We start from the raw sequence: 22,118 nt of genomic DNA, 5'->3' as shown, positions 1-22,118 counted from the left end.
AGGTGCTGCAGGCAGGTGGAAGGAGGAGGTGGGCAGAGGAGGCAGCTGGGAGCAGAAAGGAGGTGAGAAGGCAGATGGATTGGTGAGCAGAGCACAAAGGTAGAAAGGGTGGACAGGGCAGAGAGGTGGAAGGGGTGAGAGGAGCAAAGAGGAGGCACTGTGAGCAGAGAGGTGAAGTGGAGAGGCAAAGGGGTGGGTGGAGGGGAGAGGTATAAAAGGTGAGAGGAGCAAAGCAGAGGATGCTGGAAGCAGAGAGGTGGAGGAGGAGTGAAGTAGAGAGGTGGAGGGGTGGGAGAAGCTTCATTCGACTCTTGTTCCTGTGTATTATCTGTGTATTGTCTATTTCTATTTACAGGGGAAAATAAACCATTACTACCATCTGCTCAGTGTCTGGGTAGTAATTAAATGAACCCCATATCCTCACAACCATCTTTCCTGCCCACAAACACATATTGTGGGTACACTGCAGGGTAGGACTGGCCCAGAGGTGTACAGGGTAAACCCCAGGGCCCCAAAATAATAATGGTTCAAAGAGAATCTACATCAATATCATCTTATTATACAAAGTTACCAATAAGAAAAGCATTCCAAGCTTAGGTGCCGGTTCTGTGGGTGCTCAAGGGCCCTGAGCACAAACGGAAATTGATGAGCACCCACCACGGGCCCGAGTCCCACTGCTGCTGGGCCGCCATATTCACTTGCTAATTTGTGTCCGCAGCACCCACATGCTGAAGGTGGGCGGGCACATGCTGGGCATTCCCATGAGCAATCCCATCCACAAGGCCACCCCCCCCCCCCACACACACACACACTGGCTCTCCCTCCCCACTGCGAATGACCTGGAGGCTGTGCAACTCCAGAGACCATAAGCTGTCAGGGTTTGCACATGTGCTGCCACAGTGTACATCAGCACTACCTCTGCCAGCAGTACCCCCTCCCCATTATGGCAACCCTCCCCAGGAGCAGCACATGGCCCACAATGACTGTCAGCTCTCACCAGAGCACCGATCATCCTTTATTTATTATTTTACATATAGTGTGCGGCTGTCCTGTGTCCATGGGTCTTTTTGCCTACGGTGGTGATAGAGTCTCTAGTCACGATGATAGAGGGCGTAATCAGTAGCTCCATATATCAATATACAGTGTTGTAGCATGAAACCTGCTGCCCGCAGTCAGAAATCTTTAGAGGAATTGCCAACATGATAAATGCCCAAAACATAAATCCAGAACAACCCAAGAAAGGCATCAGCCAAGAACATCGGTCTTAGGAAGGATCGGTCAGACCAAACAACTATGCCATCGATAATCTATGGAATAATGGAGATAAGGCTTCCCTTGAAATCTGATTCACAGTACACTCACAGAAAAGAGTATTATAGATGCCCTGTGGACTGGATGGCACAGTACTAAGCTGGTTCAAATCATTTCTCGCTGGCAGGTCACAGAGAGTGTCATCTGGAGTATTCTCATCTTCATCTGTGCCACTGCCATGCGATGTCCCTCAAGGTTCTATATTATCCCCCATGCTTTCTACAGTGTACATACTGCCACTTGGTGAAATAATTAGGCGCCATGGCCTTGTCTATCACTGCTATGCAGATGATACACAACGGTACTTGTCCTTTGCTCCGGGCACTGAGAACCCAATAACAACCCTAAATGGCTGTCTAGCTGAGCTCCAGGAATGGATGAGTGCCTGTTGGCTGAGACTTTATCCTGATGAAATAGAAGTCCCTATGATAGGACCTCAACATCAAAGGACAAGACTACAGCACAGCCACCCAACTGGACTGACACTTGGGGGTAAAACTCTGATCATGTGTGGAATCTTGGCATGGTACTGGATGGTGGATTGACACTTAAACATCAGATATCAGCCACAATCAATTCTTCATTCTTTCATGTGGGAACATAGTCAGAATCAAACACGTAATCCCCTCTGAACTCATACATGCATTTGTATCATCTTGTTTGGATAACTGTAGTGCCATCTACCTTTGTCTAACAGCAAAAGAACTGCACCGATTACAGCTTGTAAAAAACACAGCTGCCAGGCTCTTAACCAACCAGCCACGTTCTAGACACATAAATCACCCATACTCTACTTCCTTCACTGGCTGCCCATAAAATGGCAAATCATTTTCAAGATCAACTTACTGAGTTTGAAAGCCCTACATGACCAAGGCCCAAGGTACCTGAAGCAGCTTCTGATTCCATACTGTCCCATCCGATTACTGCGATCTGTAGATGAAGGACTTTTAACAGTACCTAGGATCTCCCGTAATTCATCTGGGGTCGAGCTTTTTAGCCATTCAGCTCCGACTTTATGGACCTCACTTCCCCGCACAGTTCGAGAGGCCCCCACTCTAGAATGCTTCAAAAACAGACTCAAGATTTAGCTTTTTACTCAAGCGTTTCCTTAATTCCCTTAAGTATTGTTTATGAAAAGCTTTTCTGTACTTCATTGTTCCTGTACTGTATTACATTCATTCTATCTGTCAAGCGCCTTGAGTTCTATTTGAGAAAGAGCGCTATATAAATAAAATGATTGTTATATATAATTATTATATGTGAAATTGATAGAAACTTATTCAAAACAACTTAATTGTTAATTTAAGTATAATATGAATCTAAAAAGTATTAGTTTGGGGTATACACACCGGGATACGGTCATTGGTCACCAGCAAGTTCTTAGACATTCATTAGGTCGACACCATTAGGTCGACGTGTCTAGGTTGACATGCAAGAAGATTGCCATGAGTCTAGGTCAACATGGGTTAGGTCGACAGTCAAAAGGTTGACATGGGGTTTTTCACTGTTTTTGAGCTGACATGTGCCAGGCTGTATTTAATGCCCTACCGTCCACTAAGGCATGGTGGGTCCAAGCCTGAAGCATGGCAAGTGCAGCGAGCCTTGCAAGGGGGCGTGGTGCACTTTAACCTGTGTCCATGTTGACTGTGTTAACATTTGGGTAAAAAAACAGTAAAAAAACCATGTCGACCTTTTGACTGTAGACCTAACCCATGTCGACCTAATGACCCTGTCGACCTAATGATCCTGTAGACCTAACCCATGTCGACCTAGATTCATGCCGACCTTCTTGCATGTCGACCTAGACACATGTTGACCTAAATGCATGTCGACCTAATGGTGTTGACCTAATGATAGTGTGATAGAGTGATACAATCGTGGGTCGGCCTTCCTGCAAGGTAAAAATGTAGTGTAGTCCTATAGCTGCATTTTCAAAAAGTCCTTTAAGAGTTCATTGCTGTAGCTTTGATAAATATACCCCCATAATTCCTTCCTCATCAGCACTGAACACAATGACACCTACCCCGTTGTACAGCATAGTTCTAGGTCATAAAGTACAGGTTAATGTCTATTCACTTTTTATCTGACGCCTCTTCTAGCCTAGGCAGACCTGAATTGCAAAAAAGAGATAAAAGAATCACAGAGATATTGAAACGTTAGAATATTATTTATCAGATCTTTCACCTCTGTGAATGTAGTCATTAGTAATAAGAAAGGAACAAGCTACAAAGTCAACATAGATATTTATCATACCAAATTTCTAGCTCCAAACCCTGTTCTTGTCCTACTACAAGAGAACAATCTGACCTAGATTCTCACACATTGATTTTTAGTTTGTGCAACATAGCTATCTGGTGGATGTATTATACAGTTCATCAGGGAACAGTCATACACTTACCATAGGTACTTGATGCTTCCAAATGGATGAAGGCTTAATCACCATACTCACATGGAATTCTAGTTACAATGCTTCCAAGCCCTTTGTGGGTCAACATTTATTTTGGTTCATGATTTCAACAAAAGGGAAAAATGTAACAAGGCAGAGACATAACAATGGCATTGCAGCCCAAGTTGTCTGCAGATTCCAATGGGTCTGGCCATCCATATGGAATATTATGAAAATGTCCCTCCAAAAATGTCCGCCACCTTGGAGTATACAGATGAAGGCAGTCCTACTGGACAGATATATATATATATATATGCTAGAGGTCCTACTGGGTAGCATATTTATAGCTACCTGGAAATTACAGATTCCGGGTAGCGAGCTTGAAACCCCTGGCAATGAGAATGAATCCCCTAGCAACGAGCATGTAACCCCTAGCAATGAGCATGTAATCCCTGGCAATGAGCATGAATCTTCTAGCAACGAGCACGCAACCCTTGGCAATGAGCATGTAACTCCCTGGAAACGAGCATGTAACTCCCATTGTTGAGTATGAAACCCCAGACAATGAGCATTGTGGTAAAATTATTAATTATAATAAATGTATGGCAGGGAGCAGCAAAATTTCTAGTTACGCCACTGTAATAGGGCATGATTGAGGCAGCATGTTAACAAATCTCAGAAAATCTACAACAGCATTGGCCTCTAAAACAATAAGGTACATACATATTTAACAATATTTTGAAAATATCACTCTTTTTGGCTCTTATGAGATCTGATATTTAAAATATCACCCAGTGTGTACACTATGAACGACAAATGATGCATGCTCCCGTGGGTCATTGATAACCCACCACATCGGCACAGTACATGAAGCTCAATTTGACATATCAGCAACTGCATGTACGGAGCGGGGACCCAATGACATCACTTAACGATATTGTTAATTATATTGTTCAGGGTACATGCACTAGTGCCCAGGAGCACTGCCGATATTGTTAACGATATTGACAGTGCCAGGAATCGCTAATAGCCAGATGTATCAAGCTTCAAAAAGTGATAAAGTGGAGAGTGATAAGCAACCAGCCAATCAGCTCCTACCTGTCATTTTTCAAACCCAGCTTTTAACATGGCAGTGAGGAGCTGATTGACGGACTGCTTATCACTCTCCGCTTTATCACTTTTTAAAGCTTGATACATCTGGCCCTAAATGTTTAAACTGCTTTAGCTGTATCACCCATTGATTTGAAGGGCTTTTTTGTTGTGACCCTCACAATATCCGCTAAAAATTCCAGCGCCGATCACAGCGACTGTTCTTTTAGTGTAAATAACTACAAATACAGCCAAGGCATGAAAAAGAATAAAGATATGAAGTAAAAAAAAAAAAAAAAAATACAGCCAAGTCAATTAGTTAAAGTTTAGTTAAATATTGCCCCCCCCCCCCCCCCCAAAAAAAAACAGTTGCTGTGAGCGACACTGGCATTTTTAGTGGATAGTTTGAGGATCTGTCACAGCAAACTTTGGCACTCAAGGGGTTTTAATGGAAATTGTCAAAAAGCCAATGTGGCGATTGAGTTTAAAAGGTCATGTTTTGTTTTTAATTTTATTTTCCCTGTAAATCCGGATGTGGTGGCTTTTAAAAGAGCCATCTGCTATAGATAATTAGACACCCAATTTATTATAATGCTTGTTACGGTAACCTGCAGCTTGGAAAGGAACCTAACGGCCTCTATATTATACAGTACAGCACAATTAGTAGCACAAGAAGTACAGTGTGCATATATACTGTAGCATCAATGACAGATGCCGCTATGAGCCAGTTAGTAGTATTAATATTGTATAAAACAGCTTTGCTATGTATGTTCTAGTCCTGAGCAACACAAACATCTTCTGCAGTATGGTTGCGAAGGAGGAAGGAGAAGCTCAAGGCAGTGACTGACCTCTTCTAATCATATTGGAAGCTGTGCAGTTTCTGTGCCTGGAACTGTAACCCATTGCTTTCATGTGATCATCTCATCATGCACTGCTTCTGTCAGTCACATCTCTTAGGTACAGTAAGTAGGATTCCCATGTACCGAGATAAAGGCGGCTCCACGCTGGCTCTCATCATTATACGCCGTGATCAGTAACGTTCTGGCAGATTTGCAATAAATGTGTGTTTTTCTGTAATATTTACAGCTTAGATGTATACATGAGGCACATAATTGTATGGATGTGCAAGATCTTATATTGTTGTCATAACATCATGATAATAAGATAAACCAATATAGCAATTCAGTAGGTAGGTGTCCTGAAAGTAGATCACAAGGCAGGGGGCAATAATGCCCAAGGGAGCCCGTGTACAGTGGGCCCCTACTCTAACCATCCCAACCCCCTTTTATCTTACATTATGCAGGCAAGCATATCCCTCCTCCCCAGCAGTGGCGCCTCCCCCTGACAAAAAAATGTCAGTGGGGCCTGGGAGGAGCACATCCTGAAATGCAGCAGGTGACGGAATTCAGCAGCAGGCACCGCACTACTGACACATTATGCTGGATGCGGACTCTACAGCACGCTGGAAGGGCAGCGGGCAGGCTGCTGGAGCTCATGAAGAGCTCCTGCCTCCTGGTCCGTGAGAGCGATGTGACCCTGCACCTCGGCGTGCACAGTGGAAGCGGAAACGGCAGCCACGGTGGAAGGGCAGCGGGCAGGCTGCTGGGCTCTTGCCTCCGGATCCATGAGAGCGCTGTGACCCCACACTCTACACGTGCATGGCAGAAGCGGCAGCCACGGTGGAAGGGCGGTGGGCAGGCTACTGAAGTGCACACAGGGCTCCTGCTCCTTGAAAGTGCTATGACCCTGTGACTCCTTTTTCTTGTTCTATTTTAAAATGTTTTTACAAAATAAAGTGCACTTGTTCTTTTCAAGCTACAGGGGGAGATTCTCTAAACTACAAATGTGGTAAAAACCCCGTTATCAGGGTTATTACCGCATTTTGGGATGCTCTAAGCATCCTCCGCCGGGTTATCGCGGTTTTTCTGGAGATGCCCCATAGAAGCCTATGGGCTTCTACCGGGACCCATCGCCGCCGCCGCCGCATCGACCCCGCATCACCTTGCCCAGCTTCTCCCCGCTGCAGATCTCCATCTCTTACATTTTGCTCAAGAATACCCATGTACTTGATAAATATATTTCTGTAAATGGAGGCTGAGGCCACCAATGCCAAAAACACAAGAAAAATGAAGACAGAAACACAGAAAAATATTGCTTATCTCTGCAGCTGTATCCTAAATAGGCCAAAACCAACTCAGCTCTTGAGAACAGCACTCTTCACTGTTGAGATCAATTGAGCGTATGTGAGCATTCTGTGACACAAGTATGCCACTCTGTTTTAATATTTTTATTAATGACCTAGGAAAAAGACTAACAAACATTTTATGCCTTTGCTGATGCTCCTTTACAGGGGCGTATTTCTCAATGCCAAACTGTGTAAGGTAATTAAATCTGACCAGGAGGTGGCCTCTCTACAGAGCAACTTATAAACTGGAGGGTTGAGCTGCAAAATGGAAAAATTAGGTTTAATATTTGATAAATGTAAAGTTTAGCATTTTGGGACAAGAAACGAGCAAGCGACCTATTGCTTCAAATAGGGAAATTCTTGTAGTATCATTAATGCAGAAGGATTTGGTGGTGTATATAGACAATAAACTCAACTGCAGAAACCAAATTACCAGCCAGTCAGTTACTACAGTAACTGACATGTTGCAGGCTGTGTTTGGAAAATGACAGTTAGGAGCTTGTTGGCTGGTACTTTATCTTTGTTCACAAGTGGCGTAGTTCTCACTTTGCATTAAGTATGCGCCCTCTGTATATTTTTACTAGTGCAAGTTAAAAAAAGCCAAAAACAAATCAAGTGTACACATTATTCTAGTTCTGAACAGCTTCACTACATTGCCCCTATCTATTCCGGTGATAATTTCACGCTTGGTTGGTTCCGTAGAACTGTATCTCGGAAATGTAGTCGCCTACAATTTAAAGAACTAGAACAAAGGAATTGTTTGAATATTGGTACCCGTTACACTTCAGTATACTAAGCACTTTTGCTTAACAGTAATTGCCACAGAAAATCATTTATATTTCTAATGTTATATATAAATATTTATGACCATTGATTGTCATGACCTCATATGTTCCCCAGAGGTCAATTGAAAATATTCTGTTATAAGACTGAAAACGTGGAAGCCTTTAGCATGGTATGATTTGTATAAGGAGTCTTGGTTTATTGCACAAGAACAAATATCATCTTATTTCTTTCTTGCTTGAATACAGATTAGATGGTAGACACTCTTTTACAGCTCTACAGAGGGAAGAAGAAAGCAGAGTATTATAGTGATGTATTATATAACGTGTGTATAGTTGCACAGATAATACAGAACATTTTATAATGTACACTCATACAATTCTCAAATATCTTGGGTGAAATTGAATAGCCTGTGTGTTGCCTGAGGTGCTCGACTTTGTGGTGCGAGTCAGACCATGTTTTTAAAGCAGCAATCATTTACAAGGCAAACCAAACCTGATTATGCTGTATAAATGATTGCCGCTTTAAAAATATGGGAAGACTCACAGTCATGAACAGCTTGACAGTACATATGGTCTGAGTTGAAGATTAACATTGTGGAGTAGAAAGGGGGCCCATGACTGAAGTCTATAAAGTATAATTTGTAATGAACAGATTTCACATTTCCCTTGAAGCAATGTAGAGTTGGAGTATTGCGGCCAGTGCTGCACACAGTGGAGATCTTGCCAAGCATGCCATGGTTTTGATAAGGGTGGGGGGGGGGGGCACCTATTTTGGCAGTCCCCGGCCCCACATTTGCTGGTGGCAGCCCTGGCGATGAGGGGTGGTAAGGCACTGGAAGATTCAGGGAGTGTCAGACTCCTTGTCTTGATGTGCTGAAGCCAGGGACCCCCTTGGTTTCACTGGCCCTGACAGTATTACTTTTCCAGTCATCTGGAGTAACCTGAGGGTCATTCCAATGTACGATGGGGCCCCATAAAGATATCCTGTTTTTCCAGAAGACCATTGAGCTACTACCATGTGGTGTCATAACCTGCCCACACTCCCAAAGTTCTGTTCGCTGTTCTTTAATAAGGTTCAGTATGATTTGCCACTGGAAATGCCAACGGGGGGGGGGACGACAAACAAAGAGGCTACTTGCAGGCTCAGTGGTTTGCCATAAGGTTCTATTCCCTGTCTCTGGAGGTCCACAAGGGAGGATAGACCCTGTGTGCCAGGATTCCGGCTGGCAGTAATGTTAGAAGTCAGGATTTCGGCATCGGAAATTTGACAGTTGGGATCCCAACTATTGGCATAATAACTGCAAACCCATTGATAGAATAAAAAATGTTTGGACACACAAAATGGATTTATCCACTGTATGTGGGCAGTCAGTTTACTTTAAATGTGGCACCGGTATTATGTCTACTTTCAAAAGACCTACAGCCTGGTTGAGATTTGTTTGCAATGCTGATGATCACGCAGCTGAGCATTTATCGTTAGACTGTCCACACGCCAAGGAAGTCTAATAATGCTGCCTGCATAGTGCTATGGATTGTTTGAGGAGGGCCCCAAACCAGTATCTTGCCTAGGGCCCCATGAGGTCTAAATCCTCCTCTGGTCCATAGTAACCGGAGTAATGCACACTGCGTACATCTCTGAAACCTGACAATAGCCCCTAGAATGACTAGTAAGGCTTTTATATGAAGGTAAAATAAGTTTCCAAAAGTTTGTGGAGAACATTGAGGTTGACTCTGACATGGAGGATTGAAGAGGAAAGTACCTCCATTTATAAGTGTGGAGAAGATTGTGTAGAGATTTTCATTTTCGGAATGATAGGACAGGTTTGTAACCAAATTAAACTATTCACATCAGTTTTAGTGACTTTCAGTGACTGTCATTACTCTGATTGGTGGATAGCTCCAGCCCTCCACCAACCAGCATGCTGGCAGCCATTCTCTGTCTGGCTGCAGGCTGGAAAGCAGGTAGAGAATGCTGCCCACTACTCAGCCCAATGTGCCAATACATTATGTGGTCCATGTGATGTCATATGTCGTGTGATGTCATATAAATTGTAAGATCCACTGGTGGTGTATGTGCTAATGTAGAAACATGGGATTCTGACATGCACACAAGTTATGTCAATTAATTACAATGGCTAGATATGGGCTAACTTAAAGGTGCCAGTGCCTTGGCGAGAATGGCTGATCTGTATTGTCCTATGGTGCCATCTGCCCACCAAGCACAGGGTCCTGTAGAATATAGCACCTTGTATGTATTGTAGAATAGGCAAAATGGCATCAGTATACCAGCCCATCATATAGCATACCGAAGAGGCTGTAATGGCATTGTATGGCGCAAGACAGTCAAAACTATCATAAGGCAGTAACCAGTGGTATTAGCGATATCAGATACTGTACTTCCCACTACGGTAGTTATTCCTTGCTGCTTAGTTTGGATAAATGTGTGAAAAGTTAATAGAGTGTAAAAGTAAAAATGTAATGGCCACAAAAGTAAATATTACAGGTCTGAACCTGAGTTTGACATGTCCCCAGTCCTTGTCAGCAAGTCTCCAGCAGGTTACATACTTCCTTATGCTATTGTGAGTTTCCATCCATGGATGCTATAAATCTGTGCGGCTGCATGTAGAAGCCAATCATACCCATTGTTTTTATCTCCGCACCGTAACCTTGTAGTCTTGGGATTACCGCCACCCTATTCTGTTATCGAGTACGGAAGCTGGCATACATGCCCACAGTATAGAAGAGTCCAGTGTGATTGCATGGCCACTGCCCAGGTACTGCCCAGAACTCCCTGTTTCATGCATAGTGCACTCTGTGAATGGATGGATCAATCCATATTCGCTAGCATGCGTGTATGCCTGTTCCAGCGCATATGCAGGAGACACACACAGAATGCTGAAATCCACAAGATGCATGTTCATTACGTGTGCATATGTATGTAGGTATCAGACACAATTGTCCATCAGATAGAACCCATTTAGAGTCTTAATGCAACCATGGATAGCACCAATTATTCCCCATCATTTCTCCATTTAGCACCACCATTACTTTGATCTATCTTCCATCTTGCATCCTAGAATAACCCAACTTGACTTTATATATATAATATCCATTTGATCCCAATCAAGATAGTTTCAGAAAGAGAAGCAAAAAAGAAAAGGATTGTCTTTGTTGCTGGCGCACTAAAGAAGAAAAACTATGTTATATTAAAATTTAACTTTTAATGATATCAATAAAAAGAAAGCCATTAAGGTGAAATAAGGTTTACATACATGACTAACAAAAACATTGAACAATAATAAAAATGCACGTGCAGTGTGTGTGTCAATTATCTGGTGTGTAATTGGGTATGAGTGTTGAATAGAGGGACCTATCAGTATATATACTGGTGGATCACCCACGCAATATCCTATCTAAATTGCAGCCAGTCAGTATACAGCATAAGCCTGCTAATATTTTATGCACGCAGGACACAGAATTATATCTGCCTGCGGAATTGTGCACACCAAAACTTATGTTTACGCAGGACACATGGTTCTACCTACGTATTGAACTGTTATAAGCATGATCTGTATATTAAGTACGGGACACTAATTATTCTTATTAAACTAAAAATCTCCTTGGGAGATACAGTGGACATTCGCCATCTCATCTTGTCAGTCTGTATGAGACGCATTCGATATTATCAAGATACATAGTCGTAAACAATAGAGGAGCCAGACATGATTTAATGTCTGGCCACCCATACGACCTTTGCCCCAAGCGACCCCCAACATCCAATCTGGGCCGCAGCAATTTGTGTATCATCATTGTGGACCTCAGCATCCCGTGTACCATAGTGTAAAATTCTCTTTACCAACAGCAACACTCATACTCAATTACACACCAGATAATTGACACACACACTGCACGTGCATTTTTATTATTGTTCAATGTTTTTGTTAGTCATGTATGTAAACCTTATTTCACCTTAATGGCTTTCTTTTTATTGATATCATTAAAAGTTAAATTTTAATATAACATAGTTTTTCTTCTTTAGTGCGCCAGCAACAAAGACAATCCTTTTCTTTTTTGCTTCTCGTATGACCACCATTGTCTTTGGCAGCACCCCCAGTTATGTACTAATTGCAATTACAACACGGCAATCTAATATTGGGGACACCCGATCTATTCTTTCATTTATCTTGTGCAGAACTATATCCCCAACCCCCCTCCCCCTATTTATGTAGTTTCAGAAAGAGAATGAAAAGCCCATGAGAGAAGAAGGCCTTGCTTGTGAGCACTTAGTGTTACATAACACAGGCCCCCTGTCTAATTTTTTTCTTCCTTCAGTGCCTGTCTGTACATGAAGAGGAGTATATCAGGTAGGGTATACACCAGCTGACCAAGCCATGTAGCACCAAACTAGGAATGACCATTGATTATCTATCCATCAATGGTCATCAACGATGGTACCATTGACGGATAACCTTGCTGGTGTGAAACCATATTTAAAGAAACCATTAATGGTTTCCCCATCGATGGTCAATGAGTTGCAGAAAAAAAAATCAGTAGCTCCATATCATCATCTGGTTCTCCACCATGGATGAAAAAAGTAGTTACCATTGGTTATAGACCATCAGTTATTTCAAACCACTGGTTGATGGCTATCCCTACACCAAACTATAGATTATAGGAACGTTAGTTGTTACATCAGTGAACTTTTGCCTACAGTATTTGATACAATTATGTTATAAAATATAACATTACATATAAACCAGAGGAAAAAATTTAAAATAAAATGAACATAGTAAATTAATGCATAACCCACATAATTTTCATACAAAAAACACTTTTCCTTTTAATTACATAAATCCACTGGGAAATATTCCATTTTTTTTTTTTAAATAAAGAATTTAAGTCAGCAATAATTAATTTATATTTATTTATAGGAACTCAACTATGGTCATTAATTTGTGTTACTAGATACAGGTCGAATACCTCGCCATCTCTGACATTAATGCACAATATATAGTCACCTGGAAGAGGCTGGTGTTCTCTGTGTTGGCCTCTTTATTTGGGATGTGCACCGGCCACTTTTAGTGTTTGTGAAACGTGTTTTTGGATCACTATCTCTGGCAGTGTTTTGGATCTGGAACAGTTACAAAACAGCACTCTTCAGTGTTTCGTGTTTTGGATCTGTATTGTTTTTGAAAACAAAACACAAATATCGCTAAAATCGCAAAACTTGTTGTTGTTTTTTTTTGGGGGGGGGGGCTCTTACCCTATTATTAACCTGAATAACATTAATTTCAACTAATTTCCAGTCTATCCTGAATACCTCACACCACAAAATGTTGTCTTTTATGCCAAAAGGTTGCACGAGGTAGCTGGATGATTATGCTAAGCGACACAAGTGGGCGGCACAAACACCTGGCAGCAAACAGGATGGCAGCTTGAAAAACTAGGCCCCAAATAGCACATAATGCCAAAATAGAGGTTCAAGATGGAATTGTACTTGGACCCTCCCACTCATCCTTATGTTGTGTAAATAGGACATGCACACTGTCTTTAACAAACCAATCATTTCAACAACAGGATCTTCCACATGACTGTGGCTGAAATAATTGGTTTGTAAGGGGCCCCCCAAAAAAATATAGAATTCATCTCTCCCTGTACAAACTGTCTCCACATCCTCATTCTCCAATTTCTCAACGGGGTGGATTTTTTAGTTTTCTGCCTAGGCTCGACGACGGCCTTTTGCATCCCACAGACAACAACTGTCTCATTCGGTGCCTTATTTAAGCAAACCAAATCACCATCAGCAGCATCCTCCTCGTCAACTTTCTCCTCAGCGCCAGCAACATCAATATCCTCCTTCTGGTGTACAACATTGACACCTTCAAAATCAGGAAGTGGACTGTGGGTGATCCTTCCAGCATATGCAGACGGAGTACGACAAATGGTGGAAGGAGCCTCCTCTTCCCGTAAAGTGATCAGAAGGCCAGGCATCGCAACCACCAACACCCTTGGACTCTCCTTGGGGATTTAAATCTGAATTAACAGGAGAAGCACAAACCAGATAAAAAAATTGCCCAATACTCTCTGTAAATCCCATTATTGAGATAGGAACATGTGCTTCCCACATTTTTTCTAACTTCCAGAAAAGGACTTCCGTTTTTACCAATATAGTTTTGTCCATAAAAGCAAATCCTGTTTAAACAAACAGTATTCTCGATAAAGTGCGCAGGACGCATGAAACACGTTGGAGCCCAGGAGAAGACCGGCATGCTGCGCCACACATCAGCTCTGAACTCATCATGACTCTCGTGGCTAACTTCCGGTCAATTCCGGTTGCAGCAGGCATGGAAATACTTGGAGGTGCACCACAGCGGCTACATCGACAAAGCGGCTGGACAACTAACCACCCAGCATATACTCCGCAGCACCGCCATCCATCCCAGAGCTCAATCAGGGTAATTGTAGGGAAAGCTGTACCGGTATATTGTGCACATAATCAAATAATCCCCAAAAGGGTGTAAACATTGCTATTAATCATATCTTTATTCCACAGGTACCACTCAAAATATTGACATTATATTTAACCCGTCCTTAATTGCGTTTCTAATTAATAAATTTAACCCACCCCCAATCATATTTATTCATTTAGCGCTCTTTATTCTATATACTAAACAACACACACATGGCAATGCCTGAAGAATTTATACAGATTAAAATAACTCTTTTATTTTGGGGTTATTTATTATATGCAGGCATGAGGCAGCACTGGAGAGTGTACCCAACCCACACACACACACACACACACCAAAGGCTGAAAAAATTATACGGCTTAAAATAACACTTTTATTTTGGGGTTATTTATTACTTGTGGGCGGCACAGGAGAGTGTACCACACACACATGACAAAGCCTGAAAAAATTAGACGGATTAATAAAATAACCTTTTTATTTTTCTTAGAGTGTACACTGCACTGTCACGGGACTTTTATGGCTGTACCACTGGACTTAACGGCAGTACTACTGGACTTAACGGCAGTACCACTGGACTAGCAGTACCACAGAACTTAATGGCAGCTGTAGACAGCACATGGACACATGCTGCATGGACATATACAGCAGCACAGGACACCAGCACTGGCAGCAGACAGTACAGTACCACAGGACTGGGCTGCAAAGGACACCACCACTGCGACCATGTCGAAATCCTTTGCCAGCTTCCCAGAAAGACACACAGAGACAACCTCCTGCAACCCTCTCCAATGCTGGAGTGAAGATGGCGGCAGTGGCGGGGGACTTACACAGAGTTTGGATCTAGCCAGAATCCGACGCCATGACAATGCCGTTTGGCCACGTTCTGCGCACCGAGCTGGTGGGAAAGACCAAACGGCACTCGGATCTCAGTTCGGATCCCTGCCGTTCAGTAGCGTCCGGATTTCGGATATTCAGATGAGCTCATCTCTACTCTTTTTCATCTTGACTTATGCTCTGTATCCACCGCTGACAGTAACAATGTGATTTTTATATTTCACCTTCTCCCTTTCAGGTTATAACCCCAGCAATCTGGCTGTGGAGAGCCTGCACCTCCTCACCCGGTATCTCTAAATACAGGTCTCTTTGACTTACAGAACTGCACTCACTAACCCTTTGAACTCTATTTCACTGTGCAATTCCAGTCCAGCCTCTAAGCTCATAAGGCTGCCTGGCAGGCAGTTCTCCTAAACATGATTAGACTATTGATGACACGGTTTAGTCCTAGACTCCCACTAAGCAGTCTGCTGTATAATGTAAAGATCAATAATAAAAACAAATAGAAATCCTGGACTCCTTTGAAATTAGCAGAATATGACAGAGAGCTCAACAATGGAAAATAAAAGCATCATAGAATAGAACGACATAACTTTAAAGAATGTGTGATAATTAGGGGCAAAAATGGTAATTTTAATTCTGTAGTCTGGAAGTTGTGTTTCTAAAAATAAAAGATTTTAACTATCTGAAAACCGAAGATGTTCAGTTACTGCAGTATTTAAAGGTGTGTGTGTGTGGGGGGGGGGGGGGGGGGCATATTAGATAATGTTTGTTTTTAGCTCCACCTAAATGAGACACAATTACTGTATGTTATAAAGTTTCCTTGTAGTGGAATAAAGAGAACTTAAACAATCTTACACATAGAATTTTAAAAATTGTACCCTGTCCTCTAGCTTGCCACCATCATGAATTTTGGGGCCCGGGACTCATTTCCAGTCTAGGCCCTGGGAAAACCCCCTCCTCCTCACTTGATTCACCGGGGGACTGAGCTGCCTGGGCCCTTCCAGAGGCTGGGACCTCAGCTGTACCCACTGCACCCCACTATTGGTGGCCCTGCTTGTCATTGTAAGAATAGCAGCAGTCTCTGTACTACTTACACACTGAATAAGGAATAAGGAAAGCTGGTGTCATTGTACTCTGGCCTGGGGCCCCCTGATAGAGGGGGGCCCAGGGTACAGTATCCCATCAGTCCCCTCCCCCTTAATCTAGCTATGTATACTAGCTATATGCTCCTGCACACGCTACTGCTGCTCTAAGTCGAATGAAGAATACTAAGATGTAGAGCCTTAGTTAGCAAGTATTATTATTATCATACTTTTTATATGGTGCCACAAGGGATCTGCAGCACCCAATTACATAATAGCAGCGCCAGAGTACATGAAGGCATGGGCATAAGCAGAACAGGAAAAGGTGAAACACTAGATGAGAAAGTAAAAGATATCGCTCTGAAGGGTTATTCTGCATGATATCATTTCTTTTCTTGTCTAGTGTGTACACTCAACCTAGTAAACGATGCCTCACCCTCATCTGTACTGTACAGACAATGGAGGGGGTCATTAACGATGAAGCTGCAGCATGGCCCCACTCCCTCCGTCGCTGCCCCCCCCCTTTTTGCTGACATCGCCAAGTGTGTATGCACTTGCCGACAGAGAAAATGACTGGGGTGCATCATGACAGGAGAGGGTTTGGGAGGGGGGTGTTAGTGGTGCCAGTGTATATGCTATGAGAGCATCGAGAGAGAGGAGGAGAGCAGACAGAGGTTGGGAATGGGATTAAAAATGGGCCCTGGCGTTTAAAGTACACAGGGACACCTTGGCGTCAAAAGTGAAGGACGTAGTTGTGCCGGAAAAGAGGGTGTGGCCACTGATAAGGGGGCATGTCCTTGTGTGTAGTGTACCACACTATTTACCACTTCTACACATTATGCAACAAAATACTAGATCCCATTATACTTGTCCGTTACACATAATGCCACATGGATTGTGCCAACATTCACATAATTCCACACAGATTGAGCCAAAATTCACATAATGCTACACAGATTAAGCTAAAATTCCCAATATGCTTCATAAACAGGGACTTTGCTTGCCAAAGGCACACATTAAAAATTGACACCACAATGCCTATTACACATTAAACCACACACCATAATGTCCATTACGTATTATGCCAAACACCATAATGCCTATTCAAAATTATGCTACATAAAGGCTGCTTACCTACATGCTCATTGCCAGGGGTTCAATGCTCATTGCCATGTGGGATTACATGCTCATTGCCAATGGGGAATACATGCAGGGACATAACTGGGTTGGCCTCTTTCACACCAGCCTAGTCCTTGTATTTTCTCGTGTGAGGGGGAGAGAACCCCCCCCCCCCCCATAACAGGCAATATTGTCTAACTGGCTATATCTGTGGTACTAACTGACCAATTTACATGATTTTTGTCCCAGGAAACTGGGTTATTTGGTGCCAGAGAAATCTTCCCTTAACAGAACATGAACAGCCATGAAATTACATTTCGGAAATAAAACAAATCGGTTTGACCGCAATGTCTCTGGAACCAAATGAACCAGATTGAAGGCCCAGCGACTTGGGTTCGAATGAGGTCAATCATGAGCTTCTGTGATGCTGGGGGGGGGGGGGGGGGGGAGACGGGACACGACTGGCAGCCATCAAAACTTGGGGGGGGAGGTCGGAGTAAGCGGATCTCATGTTATGCTATGGGGAAAACGTATGGGGAAAACGTTCCAGCTTTGCCCGGCAGTTTCTCCAGTTCCCGGGAGCTAGCAATGTGGGCCTGGGATTGTTAGAAAGCCCTGGTCCTCAGCTACAAAACAAACTATGTCATAAATGACAGAGGGGCACGTGCCCAGAATCCACCAGTGCTTGTCGATGCCAAAGCTTAGGCTGGTTCCCTGCCGCCACCAATATCGCCAGGAACACATATCGCCTAGTGTTTACCCAGCTTAACCCATAAGGAAACATGTAGCAAAAGTGACCAATACATTTCAATGATGGCAAGGCAGACTATAGTCTGGAATCCCATACATACTTATTATTTATTAATATTTCCTCATATATAGCCAGCATTTTTATTATTTCATTGCCAGATATTTATAAAGCCCATACTTATACTACAGCACAGTTACAGAGAATATCTGGCCATTCACATTAATCCTTACCCCCAGCGGAGCTTGCAATCAAACACACTTGGAGAACATGCAAACTCCACACAGTTTGTGATGATTGCGTCAGTGTTGTAAGGCAGTTATGCTAACCATAACACCATCTGTGCTTCCGCTGTGCTTTGTAATCGGGTCATCTGAAACATTATTCAAAAGAATGATACATTTGCTATTTAGTTATGATATGTGTGGTCTCACAATACCTAAGAACCCCACAAACACGCATGTATGCACACAGAAGATGCTCCCTCACTTGGCTAAGTATATGTAAGACCAGCCACAATTTAATTCTATATTCTCAGCACTGTAGCTAAAGATTTAAATCGTCTGTTTTTATCTATTGATGGAAATTAAATGTAAATCGAATTCAAGGGGATTCATTTGACTTTATTACAATGAATCCATTATTTTACTCGCATTATTTCTTCCAGCTATTGCTGTCTACTGAGTGTTGGCCGTCAACCAACATGCTGTGATCTGTATGTAATCCAAAGTGCCTGACAGCAATGCCGTGAGCCCAGATTTATTCCACAGAATGCAACGTGACATACTTTTACATGCATGCATAAACCGCGTCTGCGACACATTCTGTCGGTTATTGATTATCATACTCTATATACTTTATGTATTTTTGCTTTCAATGCTTGTTACAGTTTCTGTAGTTTACAATTAAATAAGTAGACGTTTCCACTGTGTGGTATCAGAGGAGGCAAAGGGGTTACGTAAGGTGAACAAGTGTTCCAACAAACTTATTCTGTTGCCATGAATTTGTTCCTTGCTGGCCACACTGAGCAATATGTATTTGAGAACTTTTTTTTTTTTTTTGCTTCTATTTTTTTGTTGGTTTTTAAAAGAGCTTAACAATACATGTTGGCCAACATTGTGACATATGTGACATACATATGACATGTGCATACATGAGCAACATTTAAGTATGTCTTGCAAAATACTGTATACATATTTTAAATACATAAAAAAAAGACAAAAAGGGAAAAAAAAGAAAAAAAAAATACAAAGGACAGTGAGGCGCAGACACTACTCTAAGTCTGTTATGGATTTGGGGGTTACCCACCGTTGGAGTCCGGAGACAGGGTCGTGAGGGTGTTGGTGTGGTGCTGCAGGAGGCAGGGAGCTGGAGATCAGGCATAAGCCCGTAGCTGGGACCGCTGTTTAGGACGGCCACAGCGAAACCTACACTGACTCTGTTGAGTCCCCCGGGCAGATGAAATACCCCTGCAGAGTGCTAGGCTTCGCCTGTAGCCACCGCGTTCGAAAGCCAGTTACGCCAGCTCTAACCCCGATGCAGCCAGGTGTTATGATGTGACAAAGGGTAAGCGATCGCCAGGGGGTATCACAAGAGGACCGTCTAACTACCGGGCCTAACTGGGGGAGAACCCCTGACTGCCGGCACCTGGCCAAGAGCGGGGAGAAGCGACCCAGTCGCAGACACAATGAGGGAAATAGGGAATCTCGGAATGGAGACACTGAGAGACTATGATTCCCCAAAACCAGGTGCAGTGGGAAAAGGGAACAACCCCTGTCTGACAGAAGCTAGGGTGACAGACAAAAATAAAGCAGAGGAAAAGACAGGTACTTATGTAATAACCAGATAATGGACCCACGGAGGGGCGCAGCCACGGCGGGCCTGAGGTGTGACAGCAAATAATAACCAGGCTCCAAAGGAGCACTTACGTGACCCACAGGCAAGGAGGGTAATGGGAACAGGCACAGGGACAGCCTGGGACAAGATGAGAATCCTGCAGACAGAACGGCTAGGGAGCTTGGACAAATAGAGAGAACTCCAGGGACAGGAACAGAAGAGATCCTGGGACCGGGTATGGGCGCTGAATGCTTGGGAAGCAAGAAGCTGAGCTGCAGAGGATATATCCTGGGATCCAAACAGGAGACTGGAACAAGGGACCAGGAAGCGTGGCTGGGACCAAACAGAAGTTCCCTGCACATGCAGCAGGAACTTAAACAGAAAGCTATCACTGGCACAGATCCCCAGGAGAGCATGGCTTATAAAGGCCTCAGGTGATTGAAACAGCTGGTGGATCTCCAGGCTGCTCCTGATTAACGAGCTAAGACCTCACAGCCTGTGAATAATAGCTCAAAGAACACAGGGCTGTAATGGCAACAGATCTACCACTGGAGGCCACCAGTGAGTCAAAAAGCCAAACAGAAACAAAACAGATTGAACCATAAAACCTGGCTCCTGACAGTACCCCCCCCCCCCCCCCCTTGAGGAGGGGTCAACAGATCCCAAAATCCAGACCTCCAAAAAATGATGAGCATCTGGACCCTGGAAAGAAGGGGCAAAAGCAAAACTAAAACAGACACAAGCTGTAACCACAGCTTTGACAGTGCCCTCCTGAGGGTGACCACAGGGCACAACAGAAAAAAAAAAATGATGATCCAGGAGAAAGATTAATGTTTCTTTCTTCTCTTTTTCCTAGACTTTGAAGGAAAAAACAATTTCAGACCCCACACATTATCAGATCTGATGGTACCCTCTCCCAAGATACCGCTATGGGTTACCAAATCAGAATCAGGGTTGGAACCCCGAACCGAACGTCTCTTTCACAGACGGGATGGGGAAAGAGGAAGAATGAATGCCTTGACCGTAGATGGAATTTTTATGGAAGTCTTTAATCTCAGACTTTTGACTGGACAACTCAGTCGGCACTCTTTTGTCCTCCATCATTATGGCAGGAGCAACTGCTAGACTCTTGCATGTGGACCTACAAGGTGAGGCAAAAGCGCAATGGATTGGTTGGGAATTTCCCAACGCCAGGACCTCATATCTCTGGCTAATGTTGGAGACCACATCTCCATGAGCTGGTGAAGCCTCAACCTTCCTCTTGGGACTGAATTTAATAACAGCATCACAAAAAGAGGAGAGATCCTGAAGGCAAGGGTCACAACACCTGATCAGCTTGTAAGCCCATGTCTGAGGTCTACCCCTAAAGGCAGAAATGATGAGGTCTACAATGTTAGCCCAAGTGACCCCTGAAGATGGTCCAGATTCAAACAGGGAAACATAGTGTCCAACCAGGGCAATAAAATGGGCAAGATCTCCATCAAACACGATGGACGTAGGGACATCCACCTCTGGGACCTCAGAACTGGAATTCTCTATGGGAACAACAACCTTGGGGGCTAAGATTTCTGAAGCCTCCCGAGAGGCTGGCAAAACAGAAACGCTCACCGGGTTTGCAGCCATCAAGACCCTTGCTGAGGGTGCGGTCTTTGGGACCTCAGACAAGGATATGGCCACCCCTTCTGGGGACACAGCTTCTATGATACCACTTGAGGCTAGATGGACTTAGCCCCCCTCAGGGCCCGGACTGACAGAGTCCCCTTCCGGGACCGGACTGGCAGAGTCCCCCTCCGGGACCGGACTGGCAGAGTCCCCCTCCGGGACCGGACTGGCAGAGTCCCCCTCAGGGACCGGACTGGCAGAGTCCCCCTCAGGGACCGGACTGGCAGAGTCCCCCTCAGGGACCGGACTGGCAGAGTCCCCCCCAGGGACCGGACTGGCAGAGTCCCCTTCTGGGGCGAGACAGACTTGCCCCCCTTCTGGGGCGAAACAGACTTGCCCACCTTCTGGGGCGAAACAGACTTGCCCACCTTCTGGGGCGAAACAGACTTTTGGGCCCCCACTCGGGGCTACGGCCTTTGGGCCCCCACTCGGGGCTACAGCCTTTGGGCCCCCACTCGGGGCTACGGCCTTTGGGCCCCCACTCGGTGCTACGGCCTTTGGGCTGAACACTTTCCGCACGGTTTTTAGGAAACCCGGAAGATCCCTTAGGATGGGATCGTCAGCCTCTATGAGAGGTTTAACCCACTCCAAAGCTATTCCTCTAAAGC

This window comes from Crinia signifera, chromosome 9 (assembly GCF_055691185.1).
Source record: "Crinia signifera chromosome 9, ASM5569118v1, whole genome shotgun sequence".
In the NCBI taxonomy this organism is placed as follows: Eukaryota; Metazoa; Chordata; class Amphibia; order Anura; family Myobatrachidae; genus Crinia; species Crinia signifera.
The sequence above is the reverse complement of the archived record's forward strand: the minus strand, read 5'-3'. Positions refer to the sequence as shown.